At 34.8% G+C, this 25,976-nt stretch overlaps 1 pseudogene across 2 annotated transcripts; it reads right to left on the bottom strand.

The window, feature by feature from the left end:
* Positions 1–6,501: 6,501 nt before the first annotated feature.
* LOC147567599 (protein LATERAL ORGAN BOUNDARIES pseudogene) lies at positions 6,502–8,987 on the bottom strand (annotated as a pseudogene). 2 transcript variants are annotated; one of them, XR_015237814.1, is made up of 2 exons: positions 8,772–8,987; positions 6,502–7,229 (listed from the first exon to the last, which is right to left on the bottom strand). The product of XR_015237814.1 is annotated as a protein LATERAL ORGAN BOUNDARIES pseudogene, transcript variant X1 (transcript). The 2 variants fall into 2 exon arrangements; XR_015237816.1 differs by lacking the exon at positions 8,772–8,987 and adding an exon at positions 7,420–7,464.
* Positions 8,988–25,976: the final 16,989 nt, after the last annotated feature.

Genomic DNA, 25,976 nt, shown 5'->3' with positions numbered 1-25,976 from the left:
TTAGTACTGGACACTTTTGAACTGGGAATTTTCTTCTGTACCGGAAATGGTTCTGTGCACTGGACATTTGGTTATGTACTTTGATGTTTTTAGAGATGAAGAAGATAAAATGTGAAACAAATAAGAGTGATGAAGAAGAAAAATAAGAACATAAAACTTTTAGAGAGAGAGACAGAAAACTTTGATGTTTATAGAGATTGAAAGAGATGAAGAAGATAAAATGTGAAACAAAATAAGAATGATGAACACCCAAAAATGAGAACATAAAACTTTTAGAGAGAGTAAGAACAGAAAATTGATGTTTTTAGAGATTGAAAGAGATGAAGAAAATAAAATGTGAAACAAAAAAGAATGATGGACATCCAAAAATAAGAAAATAAAACTTTTAGAGAGAGAAAGAAAAGAAAATTTATGTTTTTAGAGATTGAAAGAGATGAAGAAGATAAAATGTGAAAAACAAAATAAGAATGATGAAAAGAAGATTTTTGGATGTATAAATAAGAAGAAAGAAGGAGTTGAAACAAAATATAATGGGAGGGATCCAAAAAAATTGGCTGAAATTTCGTCAAAAAATGGCGCCATTTTTGAATTTTCAGAAAATCTGAATGTTTCTTTGACATGACGTCATGTACGGGGAATTAATTGATTCGCTGTCGTCCGTCAGATTGTCAGAAAACACAGAAATTTCCCGTGGAGGGGTAAAAGAGGGATAAATAAAATAAAAACCAGGAAACTGTGAGCTGTCCTGACAATTTGGACTGGGTTCTAATTTTTTTGTTGGGCTGGGGGTAATGCTTATTTACCCTCCATTTTTTGGGCCTCTCCCTCAAAAATCCTATATATATATATATATATATATATATATATATATATATATATATATAGAGTTTCTCAATTTAAAGTTGGAGACTCTTCTTTAGTTTCTCTAATAGTCACCTCGTCAAACTTCAAAGTTTATACCAATATAATATATTATCTTTTCTATTAAATATAGGAGTGACATTTGTATCGAACAAAGTTATTTTAGAGGTCTCCGTTCAGATACATCTTTTTTTATAGTGCCTCTATATGTCATTTAGAAAATAAAATCTTAATAGATACTTGACCGTTAAGATTTTTATAGTTTTTCTTGGATGTCTTATTTATTCCATTTCACTGTACTAGAGGTGGGAATCGGTTGGGCTCGGGCGCCCACAGGTTTTTTCTCGAGACTCGGACTGTCGGGTTTCGACGATCACGGACTGAACGAGTTCGGTTTTTCACAAAAATAAAAAAAAACCAATATTAATTAATTAGCATAATTTCATTTATAAATATATGCTTGATGGGTTAGGGAAAGGTAGATATATAATTAATCATTCCCAAACTTCTTTTTCTTTTGACCCAATGTTGTGGGACTAAAGAAAGAATGCATGATGAGTTGGGAAGAAGGATGTAAACAATCTTTCCTCAACTTCCTTCTCTTTTGCCCCGAACTCCCAATGTTGTTGTACAAAAGAAGAATGCATGATGGGGGTGGGGTAAGGAGGATATAGATAATCCTTATCCAACTTCTTGCTCTTTTGTCCGAATGATGTGAGATTAAAAAAAGAAGAACAATATCACACAACAAACAAGAAGGGAAGATCACTTTTTATTTCCTTAATTGTGGGACTAAAGAGAAAAAAAATGTGTGGGAGGGATTTTAAGTCTTCCTTCCCTAACTCGTTCCTATGTGCCTCACGCCTCTTCCAACTTAGTTTCCCGTGTAATGGTTACTTGGTGTATGTGAGAGAGGCTTGGGACATAGATCCATTACTCCCTCTTACCTATTAGTCCGACACCGCTGGGTTAAAGATAAAGAAGCAAGGAGAGAAGATATATATAACCCTTCCTTTTGCTTCACAAAACAAGGCTCTTAAAGGCCGAAATATACGAACTTACAGTAATACGAGCTTATCGGGTGGGTCTATCGGGCCGAACGTTGGGCAAAGTGCTCTGCCCGAGTTCCAACCGCTTTAACCCAAATTCACGGGCTGGGTAAACCCGAACCGGGCTTCTTTCGCTCGATGGGTCCTCACGGACCGGGCAGTTAGGATCGAGTCTCGGATTTCTGGACCGTTTTCCCAACCCTATCACACTCTCTTTCAAGGAGGGTTTAGATTTAGGGTTATTGGGACAATTAATAGTGAAGGGGGGAAGGATGTAAAATCCATCCCGCCCTCATCAATAATGCTCATCATTCTTTGAGCAAGTACTAACTCTCACATGCATCAAGAAGAACAAGAAGTGAGCTTTTAGGTGGATCCAATAAGAGTAGAAAAACTGTATCTATCTTACTACTATTCCGGATAGTGACAGTGACTGATTAATGGAGGTATGATGAGTTGATGAAGTAGCTTCCATAAGCCAAAGAGAAATAGCAGGAAGAAAAATGTCTAACAATGTTTGCAATACCAACTACCAATTATCACTGAAAAGGGCAGTAATAAAATAAAGAAAAGAATGAAATTATCACTTGCCAGTAACTCCTAATGAAACTGAGAGATCTAGCTTTTTTAAATAAATTTGCAAGCTAGCTAACTATATATATTTATATGCCTACTTGAGTTAGGATCAATAGAAGCATATTCTTGTGTGATTTTACCAATTTTTTGTAAGGAGCAAACATAAAGTTGTTCTAAGATTAGAAGCATGCTATCCTCACACGAAAGGCCCAATTTCCGCTTAGTCTTTGTTAAAAAGGCCTATCAATAGTTTTTACGCTTCGTTCATTTTAAACGTGTGCAAAGATGTGAACTTGTGTATATCCGAGTAGACCTTATATAATACATAATATGTGTGAACTATTGAAACTATTCTCTGCAACTGATGAAGACCTTACATAGATAGCCGAAGCCCAAAACAATTGATGGATCCTTTTTTACCCAAAGAGTTCTCCTTATAATAATTACTTATGTTTTAAATATTCTAATCCCAATAAATATTTATTATACATCCGAAAGGAATACATCCGAAAGGAATGGATTGATATTAAAATCTTAACGTGTGACCAAATAGAAGCTCTTTAGTGATGCAATCAAAATGGTTTAAGGGTGACCCTGAAATAAACTTCATATGAGCTTTATACTAAATCATGCAAGATGAACATATATATATATATATATATATATATATATATATATATATATATATATATATATATAGATATCAATCCTTAGTTTTCACCAGAAAATAACTATGTATAAAATAAACTTCAGGGGATAAGTCTGACGTCCATTTTATTTTAGAGATTTAGTTGGGAACACATCCGACGGATAATATAAATTTTTTTTTATGTAAATACACTAAAAAAAGAAGGGTATTTATGTAAATCAGTCAAAATTAGTTAGAATAACTACCAACTTTACAGTATCAAATCGTGGGAGAGATCTAAATAACTAACCCACTCTCTCATATCTTCCTAATTTCTCTCCTAACTATTTCAATTAAAATTGAAATTAAATCTCCCTATTCTTTTTATCAAATCTTTTCTGTTAGTGATATTTCTTCCATAAATACAGTTTTCCCTCTCTCCTCTTTAAACACACGGTTATCTCTCCTCTATTGATTTTGGAATATGATTTACAAATTAAGGGAAGTTAATGTAATTTATGTTGTAATTTAAATTTATTTTTCTCTTCCTCAAAGGCGTTAGCCAAGAGGGATCTTCCCCGTCCGTAGGACGGGGAGGAAACCTAGTATATCTATATAATCTAACAGAAGGGAAAACGATGACTGGGACAAACATCATTTTTAAATAAAGGATATTGTCAAGAAACCCTTCTCAAAATTTAAAATATAGTCCTTCGTAGAAATAAAGTTAATGGGACAAACATCCTTATTTAATTATATATATTGTTAAGAAACCCTTCTCAAAATTTAAAATATAGTCCTTCGGAGAAATAAAGTTACCTATTTAAAAAACAATAATCGTTTCCTTCTTTGAAATAAGATAACAAATTTAAGAAAAAAAGAAACAAAATAAATTTCAAAGGTTAAAAAAAGAAATTAAAATCTCTATCTATCAATAAAATCTATATAATAAAACAGAGGAAAAACGATGACTGGGACAAACATCCTTTTTTAATAAAGGATATTGTCTAGAAGCCCTTCTCAGAATTTAAAATATTGTCCTTCGTATAAATAAAGTTACCTATTTAACAAACAATAATCATTTCCTTCTTAGAAATAAAATAACTAATTTAAGAAAAAAAGAAACAAAATAAATGTCAAGGGTTAAAAAAAGAAATTAAAATCTATCTCTTTCAATAAAATAATAACTAATTTAAGAGAAAAGAATAAAAAAATAATACAAAAAAAGAAAACAATAACTAATAAAAATCTCTCTCTCAATAAAATATTACAATAAATTCGTAAGATTTGATTGATACAAATGTCCGTGACCTGGGGTACGGGATATACCCTAGTAATAACTAATCTAAAAGAAACGAAACAAAGAAATAATACAAAAAAAATAATAACTAATAAAAATCTCTCTCTCTCAACGAAATATAAATATCTTAACAATTGATTGATACCAGTGTCCGTGCCCTAGGGCACAGGATATACCCTAGTATATATATATATGTATATATCTATTATGTAAAACGCGATATATATATATATATATATATATATATATATATATATATATATATATATAGTTGACTTGCGCCAACAAATCCAACCAGAATGGGTTTAAAACTACTCTAATGCATGAGAGGGAAAGGACCACTAGTATAAAAATACTAATAGATAAAAGTTAGATTTGGTGATCTAAGTTAATAAGGTACCCTCTCTCAACAAAAAAAAAGTTAATAAGGTAGCCCTTTCAAAAAAAAAAGTTCATAAGCTAGCCTAGTTATATATATATATTTTTTTTGGAGAAGATAAAATAGTATCATTAATGAAAAAACAATGCAATGGCAGAAGTCTATATGGCTAACCATCCAATACACAGACAAAAGACAAGAAAATATAGATACATTAGGCTTATAGCCTAGATAAAGCATCCCAATTCCTAATGTATTGGCTAAAAGGGGTCGACTTGCTCCATAGTTGATTGGTTGCCCAATAGTGAATTAGGCTCTTAGCTTGAATGATGATATTATCCCGTGTAGCTTCTCTGTCACTTTCTATCTCCATAACTCTATAATTACGCTCTAACCATATGACCCAAATGATTGCCGGAGGGGTACAAAGATGGAGGAAGGATTTTCTATCTGTTACTTTCTTTGGTTTCCATTCTATCAAGAAGTTGGAGATTGATTGAGTTCTACTGTTTGTATCATGAGAGGGGATTAAAGCTATATATATATATAGTAAATATAAAGCTTTGATTTGTTTGTCTGACTAATGAAAGGGATTATTAGCTAAAGAATTGGTTTGTACTCTCTCAAGGTCTAGCGTCTAGAATTTAATCAGCTTCATCAACCTATATATGCACCCTTTCAACTACAATTTGAACGGTTTGGTTTGCCAGAAATACTATACTGCTTAAAGGAGACACAGATAAAGAAAAAACAATACAAAATATAGTTGTCAAGATCAAAGGACTGGTGTACTATTGGACAATCAACAACCATATATTAAGACCTGACCGCAAACTTTGGTGACTTTATTTTTAACTAGGTTTCCTCCCCGTCCTACGGACGAGGAAGATCCCTCTTGGCTAACGCCGTTAGATCGAATATTCCTTATTTTCTCCAGTCCAACAGAAACAATCCAAATTAAATTGATGGTGAAAAGTTTTTTGAGAAAAGTAGTTTCTTCGTGAACAATTTTTTAGTATTAGAATCTTTGGAATAAATTTTGACATAAATACAGGGAGTTTCAAAACCGATTTTCAAAACCAATTTGCTTCTCTTGAAGAGTAACCGTGAGGATTAGTAGAGAGATTTCAGGGCACAACCTCCCCTTTTTTCTCTCTATTCTAAAGGTGGGTTACTTTTACTTAATTACCCCAAAAATATCTATGTAATTACAAAAATGTGTTTAAACGGTTTTTATTCATGAATTATCGTCCGTTGGATCAGACTCCAACCAAATCTCTAAAATAAAATGAACGGCCAGACTTATCCCCTGGATAACTAACTGAGCTGTTTCAATATAATAGATTGCGATGCCTTAACTAGACTTTAAGCCTTTCAACGAAACTTGCTTGTAGCTCTGTTGAGAGTAATGGTCAGCCTTCTCTGCTACCACTCGTCTGTCTTTTATATGAACTATTTTTGCTTCTTGGTAAAAAAGAAGAATAATATATAGTCTATGAGAAGCTTAAAGCATAGGCTTTATATAGAGAACAATCCTTTTCAGAGAATTAAGTAATAAGGACATATAAGAATAAAAAGGAAACATAACTATGTTCATCTAGAATTGTACTAAGAAGAAAGATCACAAAATTAGCAGAACTTGTTTACCCTAATTGGTACTATGCTTTATCGACGTTTATAGCTTTTTTGCATTAACTAAGATCCATGATTAAGTGTTAATAGACACTTTTTTGATTAATTAAATAGCATATAGATAGTCTAGTTCAAATACAATTTAAATTAGCATATATGTAGTCTAAATTAAGAACTTAAGATGACAAACCCTAGATGAGTATATGGGTTTTCTTTCTAAGAATCCCAATCATTTAACATCACCTCCTCCTCCTCCTCCTCTTTCATGGATATTACCTGAAGGATTATCATTCCATTGAGAAGGATATGGAAGAAGCAAACCTGGAACTGGATAAAGAGAACCTCCTTCACTATCCATGCTAGTTATGGGTCTTTGCTGAGAAACCAGTGCCGTCGGCGGGATATTAGTCCCAGGTGGTGCAGCAAACGTTGTTGAAATTTCGTTGCAGGCATATCGGATCTGCAGTTCTGCATTTACGGCATCGAGTTCCTTTTGGAGACGATGAACTTCTCTTTGAAGGAAGGAGATCATCCCAACACAACCATATACAGGATCCTTCACCCGTGCCTCGGCTTCATAGGCAAGGGAGTTTACTGCATCTTCTTTTTGGTGGGGGGGAACCTCATTAAGGAGCTTTGTGACATTACTTGCACCAAAAATCTTGTGAACATTAACAAATTTTTGTGGCTCTTCAGGTGGAAAATAGGGTGCAAAAATGCAACCTTGGATGCACTTCCTCCTCAAGAACTTGCAGGCAGCACAAGGGGAGCTTGAAGAACTACTGGATGAAGCCATATTTGTCTCTGCAACAAAATAAATTGACTAATAAGGTACAATTACAATAACTTAAACATAAAATACAGGAAGAAAAAATATTACAAAATAACCATGGCATCCTAGTTAAAAATGAAGTAAAAAAAGGGGGTATTTTTCATTAAAGCCAGTCTATACTCCAATAGTAACTGAGAGCTTTGATATTAATAATAACCTCACTTGTATCATTGTTTCTTAATTATTCATAATCTTGAAGCCTTCTCCGTTTTTTCTATCGGGCTATCAAAGTCGCTTATCTAAGTGGACAGTTACAGGTTATTCTATCATTGATACATTGACCCACTAAGCGAACAACTGCTAGATCAGTTTGTAGTGCATCTACTCAGAAACTCCAGAGGTCTCACTTTCGATTCACAATAATCCATGATTATTTATTATAACTTGGGTTATTAAGGGTATAAATAATGGCCTACATGGTAGTTGTATACCTTTTTTATTATGATCAAAATAGTTAATGGCAGTCAAGAGTATATTTCATTATTTGGTGTATTAAGAGCTAATGAATGTAATCATTATTTGGTGTATTATGATCAAAATAGTTAATGGACCTACTAAACCCTAGCTTACACTTCTTAATTTGGCAAATTCTTTTCAATTTGATGAAGAAAACTTGTAAATAAATAAATAAATAAATAAATAGATGTAAATACAACCAACAGATTAGTTGTATCCCAGTAGAATGGGTTTTCTGGTTTATATGATTTCTGAATCCTGATCAAAAGAGGAAAGTTCATCTTATCTAGGTTTAGGGTTGGTAGCAGCAGCAAAAGAAAAACAGTCCACAAATTTTCAACCTATCAAGCTTAACTTTCTAGTATCAGTTCATCTACTCTATCTATATATTTATTATATAAAATTCTCTCTCCTCTTCTCTTCTCCTTTATAAGAAAAACAACTGTTTTGTTTTTTGGGTTTGTAGACAGCATTCTTTGTGTATATTTAGTTACTATCATTTCCCTTTCTTGAATTTGGTTACTAACTTCCTTTTTCTTGATTTCACAGAATTGAGCTGTTTTAGGGTTATCTCTCTTCCAAATTTTCAGGAAAAGCATCATCAATGAACATCTAATATTTTACCATTAGAAAGATTGAAAATGCTAGAGAAGAAGAAAAACTAGGTAGACTCTAGACAGAAATCTTAGGTGATCTGCCGTGATTCATGATTCAGGGGATCTGAATGACATCAAGCCGTATAAGATTTCTGTCAAGAGTCTGCCTAGTTTTTCTTGTTCATTAGCATTACTCAAAAAAGATCTGGTCGGTTAAACCGAATCTGGTTGGCTGGAAACGAGTACATCACTTAAATTATTGAGACCAGGATTTGAAACCAACTCCAAAGCAGCAGTGTCTCTTTTATTACTTACCCAACAATACAAGCAAGAAATGATAATATTAGAAAGAAAATGAACAGAGTTTAAAAAGTGAAATTGAGCAACTACCTTTTTTTCTGATCAGGAATTCTACTTTGAACAGAGTTTAAATATTGAGACCAGGATTTGTAAAAGTCATACCTTTTGGTTCTCAGTGAAGCTTTTTTCTTCTTTTGTGCCGACTTCCGAGATCACGAGAACTATTTACTAACTGATCATTGGAAGACAATCTTTACTATAAATTATGTATATCTAGGAGATGATTAGTTCTCTGAGAGGAAACCCTAATTGGAAGAGAAGCTCACTAGTCCTTTTTAGCAGAGAGAGAGAGAGAAGGTGAAGAGCATTGGCTTATTTAGAGATTTCTAAAGGAAATGAAGGGAAAAGACAAAGGTGTAATTAAAGGTATACTAAAAGGATGACCATGGCCCTCCATTTATTGTAAAAATAAAAGTAATAGTATTCATACTATTCCCAATTTTTTTATGATATTTCTTTTGAGGACTCGACCACCCACGGCTGTGCGATATAGTGTTCTGATTAACCACCATTGTCTGGACTGATGTGTTTGTACCTGTCGTAAACTCTCCCAGTCTCATCAGAAAAATGTCCATGTCCTAGTGCAATGGACTCTAGCTATAACAGGGTTTAGACACTAACCAAGGCGACGTAGGACTAAGTGTGGTATCCCATAATCGGGAGTGTTACATGTACAAGATCCTTGACAAAATTTGTGACTTAATGACTCTTTTTCACTAAAAGACAAAAATTGATCAAAGCTTTTCAAAGGTTGACTTTGATCGGGACCGTTCAAATGGCATTTTGTCAAGAATCTTGTCAAAGATTCTTTGTACATTTAGCATTTCCCTCCCATAATAGCCTTCCGCATGTAGCATGAAAGATTTAGGTTTTGAATTGAGGAAAACCATACACCTCCATATTTATTTATACTAGAAGAGAATTACAATGGATGGAAATAAATAACGTAGATATAGAAATAATCATAATTCTAGTATATTCATATCTTGGAGATATATATGAGAATATTTCCTTTCAATTTCTTGGGTAGGAATATTTGACTTGAATACCTCTTTTACCCTTATTACCCTGCCGCAAATTGAACGGAGGATCAAACCAAAAGTTCAATTTGGGAAATAACTTCATGAGAAGAAACTTTATGATACGATTCTTCGACATATACTTCATTGTAATGGATTGGTTGTTAAGAAGCTTTTGTTTGGTGTAGATAACACAAATAACCAAGTAATTTAGGACAGTGGTAACGAGCAAACATGACATAATCACAATGGATTTAGAGGTCATTTAATTAAAAGGTTGCACTTAGTGAGCATAATCGTTGTAGGTTTAGAGGCCCATGGCAACAAGATTGCACTTAGTGAACATAATCACAACGGATTCAAAAGTTCATTGCAGAAAATAATCAGCCTCAAAACTGAGGTAATAATCAACGTCTGAGAAGATTTCTCAACTGGGAAGAAACAAAATAACTGCTCCTGCCAAAACTGCCCCTTTTTACGATTCTTTTATGATACCGATTTTCCACCAACACATAACTAACTTGAATAATAAACCATTAACATGAACCGAGTAACACTATGAAGATCATCTTGAATATCTTTTCTTAGATTGATTATGATCTATTTACTAGCAACTACTCCCACATAATTATCATCCAAACTACGATTCGTTGAATCAAATATAATGAGAATACTAAAAAAAATAAATAGGATATTGACCTGAAAAAGAAATTAGTGATTCCGGCGGACGATAGTCATTGAAGCGGCTACCGCCGCCGGTTAAGCGGAAGCAAAATATGATCGAAACTATACTCGTTTGAGTTTTCTAGGCTCAGATACCATGAAAGATTTAGGTTTTGGATTGAGGAAAACCATATACCTCCATATTTATTTATACTAGAAGAGAATTAAAATGGATGGAAATAAATAATGTAATATAGAAATAATCCTAATTCTAGTATATTCATATCTTGGAGATATATATGAGAATATTTCCATTGAATTTCTTGGGTAGGAATATTTGACTTGAATACCTCTTTTACCCTCATTAAAGCATACATACCTTACACACCCCCACGCCCCTTAGGACCGAGTGTCCTTGCTCTGTACCACCTGTGGCCACTAGACAAGCTGCCAATATTATCCAAATTAGTTGTCATTGCATCCTCAAAGATTTTGTTTCCGGCGTTAGGCTCAGTAAGCTACCCAAAACGCGTTAACATAGGTACTGACTGATCTCCAACTTATATCTGAGGGTTTGGGTGATCACCTAAGAGATGTAGAACTAAGTGTGGCCTCAACAAATGCATCTGATCATACGTCGGGTAGATTACAAATACTTCACCATTGTAGCAAATGTTTGAGATTTTCAAAGACCGAGAATTTATGTACTTAAATTTAGAGCATTTAGCACTTAATTAATTGCCCGCTTAGAAATTATTCATATAGGATCGTCTAATATTGTAAAGCCCATTTCAAGTCTAAGGACGGGGAATGCTCTAACAATAGAGAAAACATTAATTACCACTAAGGAACAAGTATATACATATTACAATAAGGAAGAATTTATATACATATATAAAGAAATGGTCCGCTCATAGCGTGATGGAATTGTCTGACTGTAGCCTGACGCGTTGCTTCAATGGCTCGATATGAAAGACGACCAGCTCTACAACTTAGAGTGCCATATCTTCCAAAACCAAGTTATGTACCGTTCGGTTCGCTACTTTTACTACATCTGCCTAGGTTGGGAAAAAAGTCCGAAAACCTGAAATTCGTCACGGGTACCCGAATCCATTAGAGCCCGCGGGCACCCGAAACCCGAAGGCTGGGAAAGAAGTCCGAAATATTTTTGTCATTTCAGCCTAGATATTTCTAAACTTTGGTGAAAACTCGGTACCCGACCGCCCAATACCCGAAAAATTTGACGGACTTGGACAAATTTTGGACACTAGGACTTTTTAAATAACCCGCTCGATTAAACACGAGAACCCGAATGGACAGAGAGTTTCAAACCCCCTCCCCCCCCACCCGATCCAATGAATGACATGAACCCGACCGCCCCGACCCCACCTGGACCGATTCTCACCCCTACATGTGCCTTTACGATATTTACTATATTGACCGCCCCGACCCCACCTGGACCGATTCTCACCCCTACATGTGCCTTTACGATATTTACTATATTTCAATATATGTGTGTATTGAATCCATAAGTCCAAGGTCTTAAAACTGGCCCTTCAACAAAAAAAAAAAAGAAAAGGTCTTAAAATTGGCTTTCACCAAAAAAAAACGTCTTCAAATTGGAATTTATTAATGCATAGAAGAAATAAAACAGTGGGTTGCTATTGATTACTAATATATCAATTAGAATTGAATAAGAACCAGTATTGCTGACATAGTGAAAGAATAATTTTCTTTTTCTTTGTTCTAAGTTCTTTTAGTCGACTGATTACTTGTCATCATCTTTATTTTTTCAATGGAATTACCATTATCCAAAAACAAATATAGTGAGGGAATAATTTTGAGCCTACCATATCATATTATCATACTATGGAATTTAATCAAGGCCAGGCACACCAACATTAATATACCTTGAGACTTTTCAAACATAAAAAGCAAATCTTGGTATAAATTTCATTAATAATGAATAAATACTTCATTCCACGTCAAATATCCCTTCTGTTAGAATATTATATTACAAAATTGTTTAGATCTTATACCAACTTTTAGAGAGGGTTAAAGTAAGAGCATCTCCCATGGGATCCTCAAATTCTAAAACGCCAAATGCCCACAACCCACACATAGGATTTCAGTATTGTTGGGAAAAAAAGGTTTCTGATCGGACTATCTATTACCCGCTCAGATGATGTGAAGGTAATTATATATATTTTAGAGACACTCAAGACGAGAATTGAGAGTGTCATCTTAAGTATCTTTAATATCAAGTCATGTAATTTTAAAACCTAAATCAATAAAAAACCTCTCATTTACAATTACTTTTTTTCTATGAATAACGATGTATTTTAGAACTTCAAATATTTTTGGACTCTTCTTAATTGTTGGATCTCACATCTTTACCCTACTCACTATATCTTAGTAGAGGATGTCTACTTCTATAACTAAATGTCTACACTAGGGCGATAATGTTTTTTTTATTGTAAGGGAACAAATAAGTACACAAGAGTAAATGGAAATAAGTACTCAAGAGTAAATGGAAAATCTTAAAATGTGTAATTTAATTGGTTAAATGAAAAAATGCAATGTGTTACCCCAAAAATAAGTACACAAGAATAAGAGGACTTCTCACTTTGAACACAAGATGAATAGATGATCCAATTGATTTTGTATATCCATAATGCCAATGTTAATGATTTTATTTTGGGTTTTTTTTAGCTTACCCCCTCTTGAGTTTATCCCCTTTAGTAATTGGTAATTGAGCTTACCCCCTTGAGTTTAGATTTTTTTGTCAAAACTACTAAGGATATGTTTGGTATGTGATAATAAAATCAGAAAGTAAATAATATATAAACAAAATCAATCTTTACTAATCATATTCCTGACCAAATCAAACAATAAAATGAGGTAGAATCCCTAATATGTGTAGACGGTGAAATGTCTACGGGTCGGAAAGTCTGACAGTCAACGGGTTAACGGTCAAAAGTCTTGTCGGGTCGGGTCGGATGCTTCGGGGACCAGCTACGTGTCGAAATGAACCTGCACACAAAAAAAGAGAAGAGATTGTGAAGCCTCTGGGGCATCGGGATGGTGCCGGCTTAAGGGGGCTCCGACGGTCAAGTCAGATACTCGATCAAATATAAATAAAGTGAAAGTGGGCGATAGGGAGGTAACCGTCGTCGGAGTGCTTAGGTTTGGCGGCTCGTGGAGTTGTCGGAACAGATCCCCATAGTAGTGATATACTTACTGTAACGAAGAGGGTGATGGTGATGATATATTGTCGTTAACTTGCTGGTCGTAAGTGGGACTTACGATAAGGTGCTAGTCGTAAAGGGATCAACAATAAGGTACAGGTCGTAAGTGGATCGAACGGTGAGGATCGTTGGATGGATGATGACGATACGCCTAGCGTCTTATCGCTGGGTGAGTGATGCGGTAAGGAGGTGGTCGTATTAGAATGGTGATACGGTCGGCTAGTTACTGCGAGATAGTGTTACGGTCAGCTAGTTACTGCTGGATGAGAGGTATATGAGACCCGAGAGCTTTCTTATGCGATAAGGTGGTGGTGGTAATGGTGTCAATACGACTAGCTAGTTACTGTTCAATTCGGGACTACCAAGCTCTTATCTCCCAACTTCTTAGACGATGAGTCGGAGACTTTGGAAAAGTGAAGAGCTCTTTGAGAGGCTTATCGAAGAGAATGGTAGTGAAGATGGATTGGATTACTCGAGTATTGCTGTCGAATATTGGATGCCCTTGTTTGAGTGTTGCTTCTCGTATTTATAGTAGTGGAGAGGGATTGCCTTGATGACGACCAGCTATAACCGACGTACTCATTCCGTGTCATTACTCCTGAGAGATACGTTAAGGACTAGGGGATCTAACCATCAGATGAGTATTCGAAATTCTTGAGAGACGGCCAAGATGTTACCGCGTGTGCGGTAAGCTACTGGCCGGTAACGCCCGTCTTTAAGTGGAAGATACGGAATATTCACCATTAGTGCGGTTATGGATTGCGCAATAACCTTCTAGCCGTCAGATAGCTTAGTACTAGGAGGTGGCTATCGCGTGACACGTGTCAGACACGCTCAGTGTTAAGCAGGTATGGATCTGGTGATTAGACTAGCGACTCGGGCCGTTACCGGGCCTTCTTATCGAGCTTCGCAGGGCACCTCGTGGGGCGGATATCTGCCCATACAATATGAATCATATTGAAGAATAGTTGTTATTGGTAGTGGCAATTATATCACGTACGCCAAACATAGCCTTTGTGTTTTTGTCACTAATAGTAAGTCCAAGGGGGTAAGCTCAATTACCCATTATTGAGGGGGGTAAACTCAATTACCAATTAGTGACGAGGGGGTAAACCCAAAAAACCCTTTTATTTTTGCTGCAACCACTAGAAGAATTATTATGTGATTATTATTCTTACGATTATGATATGTGATCAGTAAATAGTAGTTTAAGAGATGAGAGGTATAAAGAGAGAAATAAGAGGAATAACGAGGAATAAATAAGAAGTACTACTCTTATGTTTGTGGTCATCTAACTCAAAACTAATTGACAATGTGCGGAGAGTTAAATTTTTGGTTGCTAGATTGTTTTCTCTTCCATGTAGAACTATTCTCACAAGCCCTTAACGTGTGGGGTTCTTCTAGCTTAACACATGTTTTTTTTTCTTTTCGAGTGACAAAGAACACTTGTGTCTTTCAACCCTATCACATGTGGGCTTAGCTTTGATAGCATGTTAAGTTTGTGGTCATCTAACTCAAAACCAATTGGTAATAAGTGAAAGGAACTTAGATTATATTCTCGGTTGTTAGATCGTCCTTCTTCCAAGTGAGACTATTCTCACAATTACAATCGAAACAAATAAGTAATTGGAAATTGATGTAAGGAATATTTTTAGAAACTAGTTAAAATATGAAACTGATTTATGTCAGTTGTACCTAACACATGGACCAAAACAAAAGTAAACTTCAATTTAAATATTGGAAAGAAAGCAAGTATAAACAGTTAGGGCAAAAGGGTGCAGTCATGTTTTCATTGAGGCTAAGGGTCGAGACCAAAACTTTTAGGCTGATATTTGAAGAATGGCCAATGCTTTTTAAAATTATGTATTTTTTTTTTGTTGAACGAAATTGCATTAAACTTTATAGAGTCTATTACAATATCCAAAGTAGAAAACAACATTACAATAAACAAAGTAGAACAACAAAATATAGAACTGAGGAATTGCATAATATAACTTCGATTTCTGGAGCATTCTTCATTCTAAAGCTTACAAGCCTGACAGCTCCTTAAGAGGATGATATGAAATTTGGTCTTGAGAGTCCTTCTGGTTGATTGAAAGATAAAACTTGTACCTAACTTCTTGTAACATTGAAGATGGATTAAATAGACACCCAAAGTTCTAGGACGAAACGAGGATGTCTTAAGATGGAACCAAAAGATGATTTCGAGTTATCCCACCTATATTCTCCACATATAGAGACCATATCCGCTCGAGTTCCACAAAGTAGAATCAGGTCAGACACGTGGTAAATGGGATCACCGTCATAGTCCGAGTATAAATACCCAACTAATCCGACAAATGATCGCAAATGAATTGCGAAAAGGGTGGAAGTGAAAATGTGAAGGAACTTGGATAAAGAGTTAAATCTATTCGAAATCAAACACAAAAGTAATTGACAAAGATTGAGCCGAGGAATGTGAAACAAAAGGTGGCCGACTAAGATGGACATAACTATCCGAATCGTAGTGTCCTCCGGGGTCGAAAGGTAAGTTAATACTTATATTAAATCTCTTATAAGACAATCGATATGAACTCATCAGCCACAAGGTAAATCGATAGATCCAACTAAACATAATTTGATCCCCGACGTTAAAAGCTTTCTTGGTGCAGTAATGAAAGATGGTAGAAGGGGATCCAAGGTTTAAGTTGTCTTCAGTTAAAATTGAAGAGAAGTTTGAAGCTAAGATTTGGTTATCGGTTAACAGGGGAGGGATGAAAAAACCCATCATTTAATGAGTTCTAAGCTCGACCTCTAAAGATGCAAGGCTAATTACCAAGAGGTGTAGTAAAAAAGACACGAAAACTGACTTAATGACTATGTAAGAGTAGAGTGAGAAGTGCTAAAAGATTGTAAGAGAAAGACTTAAAATTTTGTAAAGAGATGAGTTTGGATAAACTTCCTGAGATGGATGAGGGTGATGTCTATGCTGTGAGTGAGCTACACTAAGATCCAAGTGTTAGAGGCTAGTTATGGACGATTCATTACAAGCTCGTATGATGTTTATGTTGTTATTTGTGATTTACCCCCAATTTTGTTCTCGATTCGGCTTCCACAAACGCGATTAGCTCTGCTTTGTCTTTTAGATTTGGTTAGAGTTAAGGATTGTTTTAAGGTTTAGGTGTAGATTTAAGGTCTCTTCATCAACAAGTGAAGGGGATTAGAATCGGATTTGGTATGGGAGATGTTGACGAAGGTGAAAGAGAGGTTAGGGTTACTAGAAAAAGAAGAGACAGAAATCGCCTTGATCACGTCATCTTGGAGTTTCTCTCTCCTGTAAAAACCCTTTTTTCTCTATTAGTACAGAAGTTGTTAGGTTGCGCTTTCTTCGCGACTTGGTCTTATTAGTTTGTGGTAATAAACAAAAACCTTGTTAAAATTATGTAGATGTACTGACTTGTTAAAATAAGAGAATCATGTATTTGAGTATATATATACTCTATCATCCTGACACTGAAAGCTACTTTTAAGTTTTCTTAAGACATCAATACCTTGAGTACTACTTCATTAAGTATTTTCTAGTTAAGTAATTGTATTCTCCATTTCTCTAATAGTATAATGACGCCTAGATCTTGCACGCCTCGTAGTTTTTCTTTTTGCCTTTCTTATTTATTTATTTATTTAATTAACGGCATGATTACTCGTATATATAACAATAGGGTATGGACCATATTGCCCGATGAACATGGCCGAGTACATAACTTTCCAAAATTATATACTAAAACAAAGTTGATAGGCTGATGATTGATGATTATGATAATGAACATAGATATATCTTGACCCAATGATTAGAAATGCCCGTATCAAAATTATTGATTATATATATTAAGTTGATGGAAGCTTTATTTGCATTTAAACTTTTCGGCTCCCACTTAAAATTTATTTATAAAATAATGCAAGGATAATTTAGTTTATATATATTTGAGAGAAGGCCATTTGCTAGGTGAATCAAGAAAAAAAAAGAATATATAGTTGACCTTTTTCTTTAGTTTTCCTGATCAGGGTTTGCTGAGAAAATTCAAAAGAACAAAAGAAGAAATAAGTATCATTTGATTAAAGTCCTAGAAGGCTTTCCGGAGATAGATGACAAAATTATTGGGCAAACAAAAATTTAACAGGAGGTCCAAAATCGATTTCTTTTTGTGAAAAAATTACACATCTGCAAGTGAAATCCCGTGGCTTTCCAGAATGCATTACGGTTGTTCAAAGTATATTATGAACTATCAAAATACATTATTACAAAACATTTTTGTTCTTCAACTCAATTAAAAAAACGTTTTTCTTCCTAAACCATCTTTTTGTTTCTCGTCATAATGAGTTATGAATAGAATGATACGACACGAAGAAGCACAAAACAATATAGTTGTTCATATTATGTTATGAGCTAGAAAATAAATTCAAACTACTGTATCAAAATAAGTTTGTCTTCATCCATTTCGTTTCAAAAGCTTCAACGCTTCGATTGTCTATTAGAGACAAGATTTTATCATTAGTTCATCATTAATGTTATTTCTAACAAGAGAGATCAGATCGAAAAAGAAATTAGTATATCATCATTTTATTAATTATGCTTCATTTGTTGTGTCTATCTTTAAGCAATAGCTGTTTCGAGTATCAAAATCAATTCTATTTTTCGGTTGACAAATTTATTTGTCCATTTATAGTATTACATAGAAAATCTTCGGATGACTATTTGATATATGTTTTCACAAAATTTTATTTAATTTTCTCCCGATCGAAAGGATTATATTCTTTTTTTTTTTTTACTATTTCCTTTCTCTCTAGAAATCACGTGTTTTTCTTCAGATATTATGAACTATCATACTACATAAATGTTTGTTCATGATATGTTATATCCCAACACGTTATTTGTCCTGTCCATCATGTACAAAAAACAGAGGGGCAAATACGTCATTTTCATCATTTGGACCTTTGGTCTATTTTTTTACCGAGTCCGGATCTGCTGCCATTTCCCAACCATATGATGGACTTATAACCCAAATGATACTAACATGTTTGAGTTATTTCCTTTTTAGCCCCTTACTTTATGACTAACTTTTTTTATGGCTCCTTATTTTTTGTAAATTCAAATTTGACCCTTTTTGTTAACATCATCAGTTAACTTTAAATTTATTTTAGGATTTTTGAGTTTAAGGTCCAAAAATAGGGGGGGTAATTAGTCATATATCCACTCCTAAATCAATAAATAAAATAAAACCAAAATAAACCGAAAATGTAAAATAAGTCCAAAAATTCACTATTTGGTGGGCCCCATGCATCAATCCTTTAATTTTCTCTCAATATTGCCCTTTCATAAATATTTTTTAACTATTGGTAAACCAAAGGTTTATAATGGTTGAGTTAATACAATTATTCTTTCTATAAATTTTATGAAAGAATATTTATGGTGGATATTTAATGTTAATCTTTATTTCCAAAACTTATATTTTTCTAAAGTAACCTACCAAATCAATGGATATTTACCTAAAATTAGTTTCTCTCTCCCAAACACGAGTTTCTCTTTCTGTAACTATATGTTCTTTGAATTCAAGAAAATATATTATTTCCAAAACTGATATTTGTCTAAATTAACCTACCAATTCAATGAATATTTACCTAAAACGAGATGCTCTCTCCCAAAAACGATTTTCTCTCTCTGTAACTCTATGTTCTTTGAACTTCGAGAAAGTATGAATTTGTGATTTGTTTTTTATCTATACCTCGATCCAATTAAACATCTACAAATTCTTTTGTGAGGTTAAAAAGCAAACTATTTTGCTAGCATCTTACTGATTCTACTAGCATATTTTACATTCTACTAGCATCTGATGAATGAATTGGACAAAGTAGTTTAAAAAGCAAATACTATTTAGCTAGCATCTTATTGATTCTAATAGCAATTTTACATTCTATTAGCATCGGTTGAATAAATTTGAATACAGTAGTTTAAAAAGCAAGAATATTTTGCTAGCATCTTATGAATTTATTACAATAAGTTAACAAATATTTTTTAGTAATTTTATGAAAGAATATTTATGGTGGATATTTAATGTTAATCTTTATTTCCAAAACTTATATTTTTCTAAAGTAACCTACCAAATCAATGGATATTTACCTAAAACTAATTTTCTCTCCCAAACACGAGTTTCTCTTTTTGTAACTATATGTTCTTTGAATTCAAGAAAATATATTATTTCCAAAACTGATATTTGTCTAAATTAACCTACCAATTCAACCAATATTTACCTAAAACGAGATGCTCTCTCCCAAAAACGATTTTCTCTCTTTGTAACTCTTTGTTCTTTGAACTTCAAGAAAGTATGAATTTGTGAAATTAAACATCTACAAATTCTTTTGTGAGGTTAAAAAGCAAACTATTTTGCTAGCATCTTACTGATTCTACTAGCATATTTTACATTCTACTAGCATTTGATGAATGAATTTAATAAAGTAGTTTAAAAAGCAAATACTATTTAGCTATCATCTTATTGATTCTAATAGCAACTTTTACATTCTATTAGCATCGGTTGAATAAATTTGAATACAGTAGTTTAAAAAGCAAGAATATTTTGCTAGCATCTTATGAACTTGTTACAATAGGTTAACAAATACTTTTTAGTAATTAAAATATATTATGTGAAATTGTGTTTGTTACATTTTCAATATTTTACTAGCATTTTCTTGATTCTGTTACCATCTGATATGAATTTATTACAATAGGTTGATTCTAATAAAATTTTATGCTGTAGATGATGAATGAAACCATCAATCGATTCTCTCTCTCTCTCCCACTCGATGCTTTCACCTTTTTCACTCGGTTTAATTTGGGCGTCGATGATGAATGAAATCAAAACCTAGTTCATATATTAGAAAGTGACGATGCTCTCTCTCTCTCTCTCTTCGGATTGCTTTTGCCCAATTCTAATAGAAATATAAAAGAAAGTATTCTGCTAAACAGTAAAGGCAACTATTTTTCCGGAAGGAAAGTTTGTTTTTGAGAAAATCATTTAATGAAGCTCTAAATATTATGGTATATATTATTTTAGGTTATTTTTTTTTAACTTAGGATAGGTTAGGCAGTAAAAGAGAATGAAAGGATAGACATGTAATTTACTTTGAGTGGATTTATTTTCTATTTCAGATTATCTTTGGCCTCTAGACTCATTGATCATGCGATTTTGGACTTAAAACACATCCCCCGTTTATTTTAGAACAAACTAGAGGCCAAAATGAATTTTGATTTAAAAAGATGAAAAACACCTCATCACTCCTCCATTTCATCACCTCTCTGCTCCACGTCATGTCTCTCGCTACCTCATCATCTTCTCCGATGAAAGTCGCCGACCGGCCAAAATTTACGGCGACCTTCAAACTTTTTTTATTTTGTTTTTTATCTTTCTCCAAATTTCTCACTCTCTCTAATCTTCTTTTCTCTAATCTCTCTATCTAATCTCTCTCTCTCTCTCTTTATAGCTCCAACCCCTTCGTCGGAGCTATAAAGAGAATGAGAGAATAGAGAGAGGGAGATTAAAGAAAGGGATTATTTCCCCAATAGCCCCCAACTTTGTGACCAGCTTCCTGCCTAGCCCCATACTTTAATAAAAATACCCAGATGACCCCATTTTTCAATTACTGTTATAACTCCGTTAACTAGTCATCACTTCTCTCTCCTCCATTTCTTTAAATCTCTTATAACTCTCTTTCTAGATCTGGTGAACCAGATCTACGTCCGCGTACAGATATAGGTCTAGAGTGAGAGAGGATTTTTTTTATGTTTGAAGGTCGCCGACCGAAAATTGGCTGGCCGGCGACCTTCTCTGATGAAGACGATGAGGTGGCGAGAAGATATGGTGGTAGAGAGAGGAGATGAGATGGAGGAGAGAGAAGTGATAACTAGTTAACGGAGTTATAACAGTAACTTAAAAAGGGGGTCATTTCGGTATTTTTGATAAAGTAGGGGGCTAGGCAGGAAACTGGTCACAAAGTTGGGTGCTATGTGGGAAATAACCCTAAAGAAAGAGAGGTTAGAGAGAGGGGGATCAGAGAGAGAGAGAGAATAGAGAGAAAGATAAAAAAAAAAAGTTTGAAGGTCATCGAAAATTTTGGCCTGCCGACGACCTTCATCGGAAAAGATGATTAGGTGGCAAGATAAATGACGTGGAGGAGAGAGGTGAAGAAATGGAGGAGCTATAAGGTATTTCTCATATTTTTAATAAAAAATTCATTTTGGCCCCCCTAGTTGGTTCTAAATAAATTGGAATTTTTTGAGAACCAACCCCTATTTAAAAGGGGGTCAATTTTGAATTAGAAAATCAATTTTATAACAAGGACAATTACGAAAACAAAAATTTAACCATCAAAGTCAACTGACCGTGTTAACAAATAGGGACCAAATTTGAATTTACGAAAAACAAGGAGCCATAAAAGAAGCTAGTCACAAAGTAGGGGGGCCAAAAAGGAAATAACTCAATATTTTTTCATAATTTTAGTATATAAAACTTTATATATTCCTTTGTTTTGGAAAAGTCAATATATTGAACGACAGTTCCTAACAAAGCAACTCAACAACACATATGATAGAAGGCAATATATGAAATAAAAACGAGTATAGAGCTAGAATGATAAAGTACTAATCAGGATTTGGTGGAGTTTGCTTCCTTCTAAGGCCAAATAAATTATGTCAAAAAGTGGTTTTCGGTTATCTCTCAGATGATGATGAACGTTTCTATTGTGATTTAATGAAATAGACTTCGCGAGAAACTCAAAAAATTTCTCTGGCGCTCAAGAAGTCACAATGGTGTTTTTGTAGTTAAAAGAAATCAATTCAAAGTCTCAATGAAGAATTGAACCTTCGATCCCTCACTAGGGCGAACGTAACATGTTTATAAAGGTTCTGTTGATTTACCATGATGATCAGCTAAGATCGGGCGGTAGTAAGGCACATGTTTAATAGGGAGCCACATGTGTATTCTTGTTAGGAAGATAACATCTAATGATTGTGGATCTTCTTACACGCACAGATCTTCTGACAATTAAAGCTGCGCGCATAGAATGTAGGGTTTTTGACATGCTCTTTCCTTTCACACCACACAACCATGTTCATTCTATTCTTGCAACTAAGGCGAATCGTCCTTGGGTTATTGTTCATTATCTTCCCTTAGGTCATGGGTCAGGTTGGCAAATCTTAACCCGGATCCATCGTCTTGTGCTTCGAGGCAAGACCCGGCTCAAGGTACTAGTATGAGTTTCACCGACCTCCCTCTAGAGAAGAGATCTTACAATTGCTGGCTTGATTTGTTTCCAAGCCAGAGCAGGGCACAAGGCGCATAGGGAACTCGTGCTGAATTCCATGTCAGGGCTTAGGTGGCTGAGCTCCGTCGGATCCGCCTTCCTAATAACTTGGATTATAAGGGTCGATCCATCTATTTCTCGGTCAATCTTGGTCGAAGCTAACCAATATTTGGCTTAACACGAGTCCCACCTACTCCTTAGTCGAAAGGAGGGAGAGAGAGAGAGAGAGAGTGACTAAGTAGTATACGAACTTGTTGCCTTCTAAATTCATGATAAAAATTCTTTAGATGTATGACGATATTCATTTTTCTCTAATCTCTCTATCTAATCTCTCTCTCTCTCTTTATAGCTCCAACCCCTTCGTCGGAGCTATAAAGAGAATGAGAGAATAGAGAGAGGGAGATTAAAGAAAGGGGTTATTTCCCCAATAGCCCCCAACTTTGTGACCAGCTTCCTGCCTAGCCCCATACTTTAATAAAAATACCCAGATGATTCCATTTTTCAGTTACTGTTATAACTCCGTTAACTAGTCATCACTTTTCTCTCCTCCACTTCTTTAAATCTCTTATAACTCTCTTTCTAGATCTGGTGAACCAGATCTACGTCCGCGTACAGATATAAGGCCAAATTGGTGGAGTTTGCTTCCTTATAAGGCCAAATTGATTATGTCAAAAAGTGGTTTTCGGTTATCTCTCAGATATGATGAACGTTTCTTGTGTGATTTAATGAAATAGACTTTGTGAGAAACTCAAAAAATTTTTGGCGCTCAAGTCACAATGGTGTTTTTGTAGTTAAAAGAAATCAATTCAAAGTCTCAATGAAGAATTGAACCTTCGATCCCTTGCTAGGGAAAACCTAACATGTTTATAAAGGTTCCATTGATTTACCATGATGATCAACTAAGATCGGGCGGTAGTAAGGCACATGTTTAATAGGGAGCCACATGTGTATTCTCGTTAGGAGGATAATATCTGATGATTGTAGATCTTCTTACACGCACAGATCTTCTGACAGTTGATGTTGCGTGCATAGAATGGGGGTTTTTGACATGCTCTTTCCTTTCACATCACACAACCATGTTCATTCTATTCATGCAACTAAGGCGAATCGTCCTTGGGTGATTGTTCATTATCTTCTCTAGGTCATGGGTCAAGTTGGCAAATCTTAACCCGGATCCATCGTCTTGTGCTTCGAGGCAAGACCCGGCTCAAGGTACTAGGATGAGTTTCACGGACCTCCCTCTAGAGAAGAGATCTTACAATTGCTGGCTTGATTTGTTTCCAAGCCAGAGCAGGGCACAAGGCGCATAGGGAACTCGTGTTGACATTCCATGTCAGGGCTTAGGTGGCTGAGCTCCGTCGGATCCGCCTTCCTAATAACTTGGATTATAAGGGTCGATCCATCTATTTCTCGGTCAATTTTGGTCGAAGGTAACCAATACTTGGCTTAACACGAGTCCCACCTACTCCTTAGTCGAAAGGAGAGAGAGAGAGAGTGACTAAGTAGTATAAGAACTTGTTGTCTTCTAAATTCATGATAAAAATTCTTTAGATGTATGACGATATTCATTTTTCTTAAGAACGCACTGCTTCTTCTTCGCATAACTCTAATTTATAATTCATTGATCATTCTGCTTTATTTTATCTCACAATTAGCTCTTCCTTATCTGAATATCTTTAGTCTGGGGCTATGAACCGAATCTGATTCTCTTGTTAGGTTCGTAATTTGATACTTGATCAAAGATTTAGTTACAGAAATGTGAGATTAGCTCTTTTCACTTATGAGTGTGACAATATATTTTCTCAGATCTTTAACGTCTTTCTCGTCTTTTCACCTTTTTGTCCCTACTTTTATTTCTTTTCTTGTTTATTTTCTGTAAGAGCCCATGGGTATTCTTTTCCACTTCATGAAATTATTAGATTTTTCGACTTTCTCCAGTTATTACAACGTTCTTTTTTCCATTGCTACCATTAATGATCCCCGACTTTTACTCAAGGAAACTATGCTAGGGTGGGGGCTACTCAGAAAAACTATGCTAAACCTCAGTGCTCACATTAGAATTTAGAGTTGATTATACTACTCTTGCGGCAAATGTCATGGTTAAGGTCTTTCCTTTCCCACCTCCTTTCGCATTAGAATTTAGAGTTTTTGTTGCTTGTCCCCTTAGAGGATCGGCGGCGCCTCCTCTTTTCCTTTCGTTATTTCTTCTATGGCTAAGGGGATAGTTGCAGCTCCAAGTGATCTCCATCTTTTCACCCTCTCTTTCGGTTCTCCTTTGTTTTATTTTTTTGATGGTCGCTCCTTTAGTATACAATTTTTTCTGAAATGGATCCGACATGGAATTTGAGCTTGTTCTTTTCGTTGGAATTTTGACTGTAATTGAGTTGTTGATTTTTTAATAAAGAATGTTGTTTCTTTTCTCCTTTTTGCGCTGTTTTTTTATTTACTTTTTTAGTAAATGATTCGGATCTTGAAATGTTGGTTGAGTTGTCATCACTATTTTTTCTTTCGAAGCTTTGCTCTTTCAAAGCTTTGCTCCTTCGAAGCTTTACTCTTTCGAAGTTATAAGTGGGGAGACCTCTGTGAGTCGTTGTTAAGGTTGCTTCCTAGATGAAGAAACGAAGAAATATCTCCATATTCTGGATTCTTTGATTCGTCTTTTGACCTTCCTTTGGCCATATTTATGGGGATTTCTTCTTGTGAGTACTTTGTAACGATTAGTTAATAAACTTATTTCCCAAGATAAATTAATTTATTGATAAATAATCCTCGAGTATAACTAATCCTCATGGTGATAAATTCCTTCATTCTCATTTCGGCCTTCCCAATGGCTTCTCTATCATCTTTCCTTTTTCTACCTATCTCCCTAGGACGAAACTCCATTACCTTGATATTTTGTATCTAGGCAAACCTTCATCTCTCACCCCGTCGCCTTAAAGCTTATATTGTTGGAACTTATGAAGATGTTTTGATTCTTATTTTCAATGACTTAGCTAATTCCTCTCTTTCAACATGGTCCGTCAAGCGACTCTGAGGTTCGTTTCTAT

The sequence above is a fragment of the Eschscholzia californica genome, unplaced genomic scaffold (assembly GCF_041429995.1).
Source record: "Eschscholzia californica isolate CP2 unplaced genomic scaffold, dmEscCali1.0.p SCAF_1, whole genome shotgun sequence".
NCBI classification, from domain to species: domain Eukaryota; kingdom Viridiplantae; phylum Streptophyta; class Magnoliopsida; order Ranunculales; family Papaveraceae; genus Eschscholzia; species Eschscholzia californica.
Note: the sequence above shows the minus strand (reverse complement) of the source record. Positions and strands in the feature narration are given on the sequence as shown.